General features: G+C 35.0%; 1 non-coding gene across 1 annotated transcript; it reads right to left on the reverse strand.

Annotated features, from left to right (window-relative positions):
• Window positions 1–3,420: 3,420 nt before the first annotated feature.
• LOC121215651 (small nucleolar RNA R71) lies at window positions 3,421–3,526 on the reverse strand. The gene has a single exon (XR_005911627.1). It is a non-coding gene; the product is annotated as a small nucleolar RNA R71 (small nucleolar RNA).
• Window positions 3,527–13,800: the final 10,274 nt, after the last annotated feature.

Raw genomic sequence — 13,800 nt, forward strand, 5'->3', positions numbered from 1 at the left:
TTTTACAAATTAAGTGACTTAACACAAATGCAATCCCTGTGGAGACGATAACTCGATACTTATTACTTGATAACGGCTGTGTACACTTGCACAAACCCCAGCAATACAATAAGCTGGTTTATGTTAATGAGTTTATGAAATGGAAAATTTTGTATGTGCAACTGATTGAAAAGGGAACTAATTAAACATGTGATGAATGGTATTGTATGGAAATTCATTTCATGATATGTGCCATGTTTTATAGGTGATATATGTTTAAGTTTATTTACTATGTGATTTGTTGTGGATAGGAAAGTAAAATATCCATATGATTTAATGAGCTTTGCTGAATGGTTTATCATTTTATTATGGTAAGTTAAGTTTCTCTTATACGAGCTTACTAATAACTAGTTGCTTACGTAGTTTTTTTTTCTATCTTGTATATTATCAGAAAGTTTGATCAGTTGGAATCTTGTCGGAGCTGTATCACATTATCCGTCAATCATTTTGGTAATTTTTGGTTATTTTGGCTTATGATTATAAATGGAATGTATAGGGCTTAAATGTAATCTTGATTCTTTTGATGTTTTGAGTTTGTGATAATCTTATTATGATCAAGTGCTTAGGTGGTGTTGTGTTGTAAATGATAATGTAAATAGGTGAAGTTGCACTTGTGTATGTTCTACCTTATATTAAGTGAGTCATGTTGAATGGTATGTTTTTGAAATGGTTGTTGGTATGTTTGATCTAATTTTATTGAATGAACTTGTAATGTTGAATGGAATTATGTTTGATTTGTGATTGTGGTACCTTTTGTTGGTACATTGGCTAGTTTATAGGTTGATGGAATTGGTATGTTTTAAATTTGTTTAAAATGTATTTGTGGAAATGGTGCTTGCTGGTGTGAGATAATTGGGTTTGAAATGGCTTGATTTAGGGGCAACTTATGTTGCACATGACTTCAGATACGGATTGTTACACGGATGTGTGCCACACACGACCACCTCACACGGTTGTGTGTTAGTATTATTTTAGGTGCAAGTTTCACACGGTCTGTGACCCGGCCATGTGTCACAAGTCCATATGTAACATGGTCTGGCACATGACCTACAACACAGCCATGTGACCCAACATCGAATGCACACACAATTTAGCACACGGCCATGTCACCCTATTTTGAATACCCACATGAGCGGACACATAGGCTGGGACACGACAATGTGTCTAGACTTCAAATGTCCACATGGTCAAGGCTATGTCACACGGTCGTGTGACCCCTATTTCCGAGTTTTTCCAAAATTTTATTTTTTGTTTCAAATTGATCCTAAAATGTTCCCAAGCTATTTTTTGGGCCCCGTAGGCTTAATTTAAGGCCCATAAGCGTATTTTGTTATATTTAAATTAAGTTATTAAAAGATAATATTTAAATTGCATAATTGTTTATGTTTTGAAGTTGAATGTTCTATTTTGTATAGTAATACTCCATAACCCTATTCTGGTGATGAAAATGGATTAGAGGTGTTATGAAATGAATATTATCCAAAAGAGGTCAATGATATACTATGAGGGTAACACACTTAGGACAAGGCCATTGGACGAGTACTGAATAGTTGCTTTCCTAATGGTATGTAATTAGGGAGAGCTCAATCATGATACTATAGTGGAATGACTTCGTGCCTAAATGAGTTTATAATTAATCGGCAAAAATTTGAAACTTAATTATAAATCATTTGAGCCCTAATTGCATATGTCCAATCTGTCTCTCTGCTAGCTCATTAAAACAAGAAATGAATTGTGTGTTTGAATTGAAAATGAAATGAATAAATAGAAATAGAGAAATAAAAAACATTTATAAATTATTATGATTTTCTCCAAAATGGAGAAATGGAATCATTTAGGAATGAATATGGTTTTCTCAAAATGGAAATGGAAATGAAACAAAGAAATAATCAAGAGAATGAGTTTATGTTTTTTAGTAGTTTTAAAGCATGAAAATGAAGATAAACCATTCAGTCATAGTGAACAAAATGAGTTGTGAAATATTGAATATATTTTCTTGGAAATTTTACCAAGGCTAAAATCATCATTATTTTAATAGAGGTAAAATTGGGATGAGAAAATCATTTAATTGTAAAATTAATGTTTATTTTGGAAAATATAAAAATATGTATTGGGTTGGATTAAATAATAAAGTGCTGGGTTAAAAGTCCAGAAAGCGCATATAATTGGGCCCAATACAATGAGAGGCCCGAATCCCCATCATAATATATATATAAGGGGAAGCACACCCTATTAGCCCTTCCTCCTTTCTTAGTTGGAATAGGAAATTGTTTTTTCTATTTGGAATAAATCTCTACAATTCAACAAGGGTTCTAGCTTCTCTCCCTATAAATATATAGCATCGATAGAGCTATTTACATAACTCAGAGAGATTGTTAGTCTGCCAAAACATAGAGAGAATTTATTCTCAACTATTAAATATATTTTTCTAAAATAACAATTTTCCTGATTTCTATAAAAAAGAGAGAATTTTCGTTTTCACCCCAAAAATAAAAAAAAACTTTTTCTAATTTTGTATTTTGATTCAATTGGTTAAAGCCCACACTCGAAGCAGTTCATGGTCAAAGAATAATGGGGAAATTGTTTGGTTGAAAGGTAGAAAACATCAATGATCCACTTATCCGAAAACACTGGTAGATTTATTATTATAAATATCACAAGTCAGTTCAATTTTCAAAATTTTAATTTTTCGCTGTACAAGAAAACCGTTTTTCAAACCGGATTTTGTCCAACATGATTTTCTTAAATAGCCCCTATGGACGATAACTCTTACTTACTACTTTATTACATCAACTGAATAATTTCGAGACAAGTTTTTGGTGCCGTTGCTAGGGACTGTTATTTTATTCAAATAGTTGTGAAATTAATTATATTGTAATACGGTTCAATTTTTTTTGTTTTTACTTTAATACTTTTGGTTATTATTCAGGTGACAATGGATCCTCTACAACATGTTCAAGGAGGAGCATTTGCTTATAATGCTCACAATTCGATCATTGTTGTCGATGACAGAAACTTTATCTTTCGACAATATGTTGTTCCTCTCTCCAGTGAGCTCAATCCGAGTATCGTGGGCCCGAAATTGAGGCACCACAATTCAAACTAAATCTAGTAATGTTCCCAATGTTGCAAATTGTGGATCAATTTAGTGGGATACCTACTGAAGATCCACATATTCATCTTCACTTTTTCATGGAAGTAAGTGACTCGTTCAAATTTATCAGAGTTACAGAAGATGCCTTGAGATTGAAATTATTCCTATACTTCTTGAGAGATGAAACACGGGCGTGGTTGAACTCTCTACCAGCCAGTTCCATAAGTACATGGCAAGAATTGGCCAAACGATTCTTGATGAAGTATTTCCTTCCTAGTAAGGATGCCAAACTTCGGAATGAGATCACCACATTCCAACAATTCGATGAAGAATGTTACACGAGGCATGGGAGAAGTTCAAAGAGTTATTGCAAAGGTGTCCTCACCATGGTATTCCTTATTGCATTCAAATGGAGACTTTCTATACTGGTCTTAATCCACACACAAGAATGGTGGTAGATGCCTCTGCAAATGGGGCACTTCTTTCAAATTTCTACAATAAAGCCTATGAGATTATTAAAAGAATTTCTAGCAATAATTATCAGTGGCCAACCAACCAAACAACCACCGGAAGAAGAGTGACAGGAGTACATGAATTTGATGCACTTACTCTTTGGAGTCTCGGGTATTATTCATGTCTTCTATGCTTAAGAACTTTACTACAAATGGTTTCAATGGTAATCTGATAGGATAGAAGTGGAGTTAATTTGAGAATGTTTCTTGTGTGTATTATGGAGACGGCCATGTTTTTGAGAATTTCCCATCAAGCCCAGAGTCTATTTACTACATTGGTAATTAGAATTAGAACAGAAATGGGTCGGGACTGCAGTCAAACTATTACAATCTTTCATAGAGAAATCACCCAAACTTCTCATGGAGTAACCAAGGAGTCGGTCCTAGCAATAATTACATGCAATTCAATTAACCGCTAGCGTTCCCTCAACAAGTTTAAAAGCCACTGCAAGTTCAATCTTCCAATAGTTTGGAAAACTTGTTGAAAGCATACATGGAAAAGAATGATGCCACTTTAAGGAATTTGGAGAATCAAGTGGGTTAGCTAGTCAATGGACTTTGAAATAGACCCCAAAGTGCTTTGTTGAGTGATACAGAAGACCCGTGAAATACGAGTAAGGAGAATTGCAAAGTCGTAACCTTAAGGAGTGGGAAGAAATTGGAAACGAAGGATGTTGAAGCTGAAAGTGAACCCTTTGTTACTCAGAGCAGAGAGAAAATTCCAATCAACGATAAATTCCCCACATTTCAAAAGGTTGTTCCCATGACCTCTACTGAAACATTTCTGCAACAATGCAGTCTTAAAAGTTCCACACCGAAGACCAAGGTTGCAGCTATATCGTAACAGAGTGGTCCAAATAGATTTAAAATTCTACATTGCCTATATCCTCAACGATTCCTGAAGCAGTAGTAGGATACTCAATTTAAGAAAATTTTGGGTGACAAGGCGACTTTTAATGACTTCAATGCTACTAAATCCCCAGATGTAGTTGAAGATTGATCTGCTAATTTTGAGATAGAATCGGTGGCTTATACAGAATTGGCACTCAATTCTCTAAATGATCCGTTAGAACATATTCTACTAGTGGATTCGCCAAGTGATAATGAAGATGAGGAATGTTTGGCTTTGTTAAAAGCTAATTCGAAGGGATTCATTCAAGAAGTTCCACTCGAATCATTCAAGTTATCATCTCGTGAGTACACACAACCAAAAGCATTCATTGAAGAGCTAGTTGAATTGGAACTGAAGATTTGCCTCCTCATTTGAAATATGATTATTTGGGTCTATCTTCGAATTTATCTGTCATTATTTTAGTTGAGTTCACCAAGAATAAAAAATAAGAGTCACTTGTGGTTTTGGAAAGGCTCAAGAAGGGTATCAGAAGGATTATTTCATATATTCGAGTCACAAGTTGGAGGATTTGCATGAATTAGAGGAAGTTAAATGAGGCCACCAAGAAAGATCATTTCCAATATTCTTTCCCTAATCAGAAGTTGGACAAAATTGTTGGGAAAGATTATAATTTCCTAGATGAGTATGGTTAGTACGATAGATGGTCCTTTGCCACAGTTTCAGTTAGTGACAATTCCAAATAAAATTGAAGGAGTTCTCTTAACTTTTCTCTATCGTTATTTTATATTTTCAGTTGTCGTTTATTTCATGTTTTTTCTCTACTGCTATTTTACATTTTTAGTTCAATAAATATTAAGTTGCAATTATGAATAAAATTGAGCCAGCTTGCACATTAATTTTTCCACGAAAAATGAGAAGTGTGGTAATGGATACATGCATGTCTAGGATTGGATCTGTCAAGGAAAAGCTTGGTATTTAAGCAGTCAAATTTGACTCGTCTCCATTTACTTATTTAATTTTGTCCCTTCAATTTCATGTTTTAAACAACGAGGACATTAATTCTCTTTAGTGGGGGACTAGAAATTTTTCTGATATTTTTTTGATGAAAATTATTTTCTTTCCATCAAGTTATGTTATAAAAAAATATTGCTCAAAAATTTAATTTTTGCTTAATTTTGTTAGCTTTAGTATGTATAAAATTATGTTGTTTCAATTAGTTTTATGTCAGCTTAATTATGACAAAAATATCGAACTTAGTAAATGTGTATAAGTCAAATCATGAGAATTTTAAATACCTTAGAAAAACTAAGCATGCATAAAAGTTTAAGCCTTTAAAATTGAGTTAGTAATTTCTTTGAGGCGAAATCCTAAGAGGCATAATAGTTTGAAAATGATTTAGGCAAACTTTTTATTGGACCGTTTAAGTCTTTCAAGCCAACCTTAGTAAATAATTATCCCTTGAAACCCTACTTTGAGCTATATGGCCTAATTTTTTCTAAACATTACATTAATAAGTCATCCATTACTTAAAATTTATCTCTACTTGTCCCAAATCTTAGAATCAGTTCATCTAAAATATTTTTTGTGATTAAGTTTGGGGGAGTTAGAGAAAAGTATTGGAACGCTTAAGGACAAAATACTGAGTTCTATGCTCAAGAAAGTATCTATGATTGATAAAAAAATCCAGCTTCTGAAGAAAAATGTACAAAGAGCATGTGTACTCAAACTCAAAAGAGTTGGTGTTGTTGGGAATAATTTTATTGGAAGGTCCAAGGCAAGCTAAGTCTAAGGTTTGGCCTAAAAATTATCTATTTTCCTACCTTAACCTAAGCCACGTTAAAACCATATTAAAAACCTCTTGATTTAGATTTCTCTGCCGACTACATTAGTGGATAGATTGGAAAGTTTTAAGTACACATCTATTAAAGGAAGACATTTAGTACATATTTTTGTTAGCATACTAATATTTGAAACTAATTGAGTGATATATGTACTCAAGTTGTATGTTCACAAATTTATTATTTGTTGAGCATAATTTTGCTAAACACATGACTATGGGTGATGGTCACTAAACTAACTATAAATACAACTAAGGCAAGAGCACCTATTGAACAATAGTATAGTTATGGTGAGTAAGGAATATCGTATCCACGAGGACTAAAAGTACTAGTAATTATTTTTTTTCTATTATTTAGCCGACAAATTGGAGTGATTGTTTTTAATCTAAAATTACTAAACCAATCTAACTAAGAATGCAACAGAGAATGAAATAGGAAAATAATTGAAGATAACCAATAAGATAGACAATACCCAAGAAAGAATCCACCTAAACTTCACCTATTATTATCGATCTGAATTAAACAATTTATTCACTTGTGTCTTGATCCGTAGAAATCCCTAAATTATGTTAATATCTCTTTTGAGAGTAAGAACAACCAACTCTAGGTTGATTAATTGAAATCTCTTTCTAATTAAAACCCCTATTGTCGCATTAACTCGATCTATGGATTTTCTTATTAGATTTTACTCTAATCCGGTAGATTTATGTCGCCCTATTTCTAAGGTTGCATGCAACTCCACTCAATTATGCTAGATCTACTCTTAAATAGGGACTTTTGCTCCACTGAAATAAGCACATTAAACATGAATTAATATTCCAAAAATATTAAAACAAGAAATGAGCATACATAATTGAGAACAAGAAACAAGTATTAATTATGGAAATCAGAAATCAAATAATAAGATTCATCATAGGTTTTATCTTCCATAGGTATCAAGGGAATTTAGTTCATAATCCTGAATAGAAACATCTCAAAGTTAGGATAACCAAAAGGCATAAAGAAACTCAATAAAACTTCAAAAGAAATTAAATGGAGATATTCGATCTTGAGGGAGATTTGCTTCCGAGTTGATTCTGATGGCATTCTTCGAGTGTTTTCTTCGATCTTTTCTAATTGCCTCCTTAGGTCTTCTTCTAATTGGTATTTATAGACTTTAGAATGCTGAGAAAGCCTAAAAATTGGGTTTTTTCACATATCTGGGAAGCAAGTTGTGAAATCGACACAGGCTGGCACATGGGCGTGTGGCTTGCCTGTGTGGAAATGCCCAGCCCGTGTGGATCCTGAAAACAGCTCTTTTTGTTTGATTTTGGCTCATTTTTCGCCCCTTTCACTCCCAAATGCTCTCTTGAGTATAGAAACATGAATTTAAAGGATTAGGAGCATCAAATTCACTAATTTTTATAATTAATCATCCAAAAATGCATTAAAAATGGGATTAAAATATGTTACTTTTACAGCTTATCAAATATCCCCACACTTCAGCGTTTCCTAGTCCTCAAGAAAAATCCTCAACTCAAATTAAATTAATATTTCTCAACTTGTAATTCCCATCAATAATGTCTCAAAATAATTCACAAATAGTCATGCATTGACAATTCAACCAAAAGAGAACTAAAGTCTCAAACAATCCAAGCTGACATTTTAAATATGAAAACGTAGGTGTCTCCCCTTATTTAAGTAGTTACCTTTAATTCAAAATCTACAAGAATTGACATCCTTACTAAATATTCACTCAAATCAGTCGAAGTTTTTAAGGTTCACGAATAAGCACTCAATAGTCAACCAATAAAGTCATTACCATAGGCTTGAATGAAAATTAAATCTCCACCACTATAAAATGAGATGATATACAAATCAAAAGGTCTTTAAGAGGTTGTAATGGGTCTTAGGTTAAAGGTGTGGAGAAAGGCCAAAAAAGATGGTTAAAATCGAGATCGAATTGATAAATTACCAAACTAGAAAAATCAAATGCTGAATTATAAACAAGTGCATAAATCAAGAACCATTCAAGAAATAAAAACGAGCTTCTTCTCAAAATATGAATTTAACTGTTCAAGATCAATCAACATAAAACTAAATAATAATCAATATTTCTTTTCCTTTTTTTAATCTAGAACAATTAGAATTAATTCAGCACATCAAACAGAAGAGCATAGTTAAGCAACTAACCAAATCAAATCTCGACAAAAAAGGAGTCAATAAAACGGGAAAAATTCTCAACGAATAAAAAAATGAGTTATGCGTTAACATTAATGGGTAAATTAAGAAACAGTGTGTTAGGCTCAACGGGGTTTACTAAGGGTTAATTAAAAAGGTAGGTTTTTTATGGGATAAGTGGGTTAAAACCTAAAAGCCTTTATCATCTTAGTATATCAAATCAAAGGTGTGGTCTCAAGATGTATAATCGAAGCAAGTTCTAGAATAACAAATCAAATTGACACACTCATAACCAATAATAAAATGAGCAGGATAAATGTATGCTCTAAAGGCTCAAAACCTCACAAAAAAATCACAGTTTCTGATGTCAAACTTGTAAATCTCAAACTTCAAGGTAATACTTCAATTTAAGGAAACAATCTAAGAATTTTTAATTACCAAAAAATAGCTTATCATGCTTGATTTTCTCATGTCTTCAAGTTTAAATCAACCAATACACAATTATCAAAAAATTAATCCAAAACACATCAACAAAAATTCTAAATCAACAGAAATTTCTTTCTAATGAAAGTATGAGAAAATTACTTAAATACGAGACATAATTCAGAGATTTTCTAATAATTATATAAACAACCTCCCCACAATTAATATGTACTTTGTCCTCAATGTACAAACAGATGTAATTACAGTATAAACAGAATATCATAAGAGAGGGAGAAAATTGAAACGGCCCTGAATATTGGATGAAATTGCCAGAATGGTGAAAAGCGGAATTGTAGACAAAACTAGATATAGTGCATGATTTCAAGAAAACTAATAAGAAAATAAGTACAAATAGTAAAGAAGATTAAGGGGTTATAACTCGAGTAGAAACAACAACAAAAATATAGTTCAAAAGATAATAATTAAAAAAAGTACAAGAAAATAAAAATAAAACAAAATAACTAAAAATAAAAATAAACATAAAATTAAATTAAATTAAAAATAAAACAAATAAAATCAATTATCCTCATCGTCGGAGGCATTAGTAGGTTGAGTCGTCAGTGCCAAAGAAGAGATGTGGAGGTGCTGATAGATCTACTGCAATGTCGCGTCAATACTATCAAACCTCAGAAAGCAGTGTTGCTCGAAGCGAGTGAACTACTCGAAGAGGTCCTCTAATGTAGCAGTCGAAGAAACAGGACGGTGACTCGAAGGTGGAGGATGAGGTGGGTCCTCATGATAGAAAGGGACATCATCAGTGAAGTCCTAGGTTCATTTTTAGAGTCAGAATGATATAGTTGGTATTGAGGAGGATCTACTCCATGAAGCTGCTCGAACATCCTCATATGGGTCATGCTCAATATTTCCTATGGGGACATCTAACTAGCGAGTGTAAGCCTAGAGGACTACTCCAATCTGTCGAAGAGACCGAAGTGTCGAGCTAGTCGAGTCACATAAGGGCCTAAACAGATAGGACCCTTCCTGTTGTGGTCTGTATGATGGCGGAAGGCGAGGGCGATGAAGTAGGCTAAATAAAAAATATGCCCTGTGGCCAGGCTCCATAAAAAATGCGCATCGGTAGTATTGACGACTCTGGTGCTCTCTCCTACCGGTCAAAGTGTGAGCCAAGAGGGTATGAATATACCGTAAAGTCGGAGGGAGAGAAGTCGCCTTCGAGCGACTCGCATCATAAGGTCTCATACTCGCCCTGAGATCTACCCAACAAAGAGATAGCGAGTAGTGGACGTGCCGATGTAGGCAGAGAAAGTTCTTGGCACTCATAAACTCCTCAATGTATAGTCCCAAAGTAGCGCCGAACTTAGTGAAACTCATTTGTCGCGCCAGGCCATCGAGTTTGAAAGTGATGGTGCCTGGCTCGTCGTGAGTCGTCATCACCTGTTGTAGAGTAAATTTAGAACAGAATTTCAAAGTCAACTCCATGTATGTGGGCTCGATAATAGAGAAAAACCAATCCCATGGGGATGTGGCAATAATGGCGCGCACATGATCAGCTAACTGGACCTACTTCAAAGCTGCCCAATCAATACATCGGCCCACGTCGAGTGGTCGCAATCGGAGAAGGTGATATAAGTCCTCTTGGGGACCCACTAAAAATCGGACATAGGGGTGGCGGGCCTCAGTGGAAGTGCTCGAGGAGGAGATCACACCAGTGGTCTTCCGCTTTTTCAAAGCGGGGACGGTGACCTTGGATTTACTGCAAGTGTTTGTCATGGTGTGCCTAAAAAATAAAATAATTCACTATCAGAAAAATAACATAAGCAATACCGAATAAACAAACAGAGAGTCCGATAGAACAATAGTGTAACGAAAACTATGACACTCATCCTATGACGCGCAAGGAAATTGAAACAGCCTAAATAGAAAATCGACGCCTAAAACAATATTAACGAATATCAATCATGCATAAATTAGGTACTAAATATACTAAACATGCAAACTACTAAGAAATAATAAGGAAGAAAAATAATAAGAAGAAACGAAATGAAAAACTAAAAATGATAAAAATAATGAAAGACCAGTAAGAATAATAATAACTAAATAATCTATATAATAAGGAGAAGAATAAAAAAGTATAAAAACATAATGCCCATACTAAGAATAGTAATAATAAAAACAGTAAACAAATAATTAAAGTAAACTAATGATAAGAAAAGTAAGAATAATAAGAAAAATGAAATAATAATAATGATAGTAATGACAAGAAATAATTACAACTAGAAAAATAAAATAATATAACTAAAATAATAATATTAAGTAATAAACAAATAAATAAATAATAAAATAGAAAAACAGTGGGTGGTGACTAGAGCTTCTGGCGGCGACGGGAATGTTGGTCGGAGCAGAATGGAGTGCGACGAGGCTGGGGGAAATGGTGGTGGAACGGGGCTGCAAAGCGAGTTAGGAGGTGTGTGTGTGTGTGGGTGAGGCGTGGGTGCACGTCGAAGGCAAAAGGAAAAGGGATTGGGGTTTGTGAGGGACGTGGCTCACTTGGTGAGAGGGGTGATGAGGTGAGGGGGCTGTGATATTGACCAGAGGTTCGCGCGGTCAGAAGGGGAGAGATTATGGTGCCAGGTGTAGGAAGGTAAAGCTCAATGAGGGGGGCACGAGGTTAGAGTGGAAGCACGATAATGGGGAGAAAAGGGGAAGAAGAAGGGTCTTGAGGTGATGAGAGAGAAGGTGGGACAAACGGCAACGGAATGGGGGCGACGATGGCCGAAAAAGGGTTGGGGATGTGAGCAGGGGTGCTAGGGTTGGATGGTGAAGAAGAAGACAAAGAAAAAGAAAATATTTACGGTTTGGGGTTAAAAGGGGGACATGGTCGTGTGAGGCCCGTGTTGGAACACACGCCCGTGTCACACGCCCATGTGGTTCGTCTCAGTCCATGTGCGATTAAACAAACCAACCCAATCTTTGTACGGCCTTGGACACGCCTGTATGTTCCAACCGTGTGGCAAGCACGACTATGTGTGATCTCCTTCGCTTCTCCCAAGCCTGTGTATCAGACTACACGCCCTTGTAGCTTGGTCGTGTCTCGCACACGCCCGTGTGTCCAGGCCATGTAACTCATTTTCGAACCCCTTATAGTGCACACGACCTAGGACACGCCCGTGTGGTCAAGCCATGTGGGTCAAAAAACTATTTTTTTTAACTTGAAAATTAATTAATTTTAAAAATAACATGAAATAAAAGTAAGAAAATTAGCAGTGTTAACACTCGGGTTGTCTCCCGAGAAGCGTTTATTTAAAGTCTAAGCTCGACTTGCCTCGTATTTGCATGGTCACAGTGGTTCATGGAGTCGAAACTTCTCTTTCTCGTTATCAATTCTATTATCAAAATAAGGTTTAAGTTGAGTACTATTTACCTTAAATGTGCCAAATTCAAAATGAGTTACCTCGACTATATTGTATGGGAAGACATGCAGTACCGTAAAGGGATTTGTTCCGCTTGCATCAAGCTCTGAAGTGGCAATTCGTGGATCCGTTTTATCTAGCAGTACCTTGTCCCCAACCTTAAATTGGTTCATTCCATCGACATGTTCATCATGTAGTCTCTTTGGCTCTTCATCTTGCTTTTCCGGTTTCTCTTTGACATTTGTCTGTTATTCATCCAGTTCATCAATTTGTAGCATTCGTTCTTCATGAATCGTTCTGTTTCTGCCGCATAGACTAAAACGTGGCTCCATTACGTTTTTCTGAGGGGTTTCCTACAAAGAAGGTTGAGCCACATGGTTACTCATATTAACAGAACTTGTAAAATCATCTCGATCAGTAAATGTCTTAACAGAATCATGAGCTTAGAGAGTAATCATTTCGTCACCTACACAAAGTACTAATTCACCCGTACCAACATCAATTATAGTTCTAGTAGTTGCTAAAAAGGGTTTTCCTAAAATTAAAGGTACTTAATTACCCTTATCCATGTCTAAAACAACAAAATCAACTGGGAATATGAATTTATCATTTTTTACAAGAACATATTCAATAATACCCCTAGGAAATCTAATGGTTCTATCTGCTAATTGAATACTCATCCTAGTTTGTTTGGGTTTCCCAATACCTAATTGCTTAAACATTTTATAGGACATGACATTAAGACTAGCCCCTAAATCAGCCAAAGCATTGTTAATATTCAAACTACCAATTAAATAAAGAATAGTAAAACTCTCTGGATCTTTCAACTTGTTGGGTAGATTTTTTTGCAATATGGACGAGCAAACTGCATTTACTTCCACATGCAACAAATCATCTAACTTCTTTTTGTTTGCCAAAATCTCCTTTAAAAATTTAACAGAATTGGGCATCTACGAAAGAGTTTCAAAAAATGGTAAGTTAATATGTAATTTCTTCAAAAGTTTAAGAAATTTACCAAATTTTTCATTCGTATGGTCTTTCTTCATCATGTTAGGATATGGTACTCGAGGTTTATATTATGTAGCAACCGGTTTTTGCTTATTCTAGCTTACCTCAACCTTACCGTTACTTACCACACTTTCTTACCTCAGTTCTAATTCAGATTCAAGTAACCCTTCTTCATCTCAAACAGTAATTGCATGAAGTTGCACCCTTGGGTTAGTTTCGGTATTACTAGGCAAACTACCTTGTGGTCGTTCTGAGATTAACTTAGCAAGTTAGCCTATTTGGTTCTCGAGCCTTTGAATCGATGCTTGTTGATTTTTAAGCGCTGCTTCAGTGTTCTGAAAATGGGTTTCTGACACCGAGATAAACTTGGTTAACATCTCCTCAAGGTTCAACTTCTTCTCTTGCTGGTAAGGCTGTTGTTAGAAGCCCGGAGGGAGTTGTT

The sequence above is a fragment of the Gossypium hirsutum genome, chromosome D03, assembly GCF_007990345.1.
Source record: "Gossypium hirsutum isolate 1008001.06 chromosome D03, Gossypium_hirsutum_v2.1, whole genome shotgun sequence".
NCBI lineage: Eukaryota > Viridiplantae > Streptophyta > Magnoliopsida > Malvales > Malvaceae > Gossypium > Gossypium hirsutum.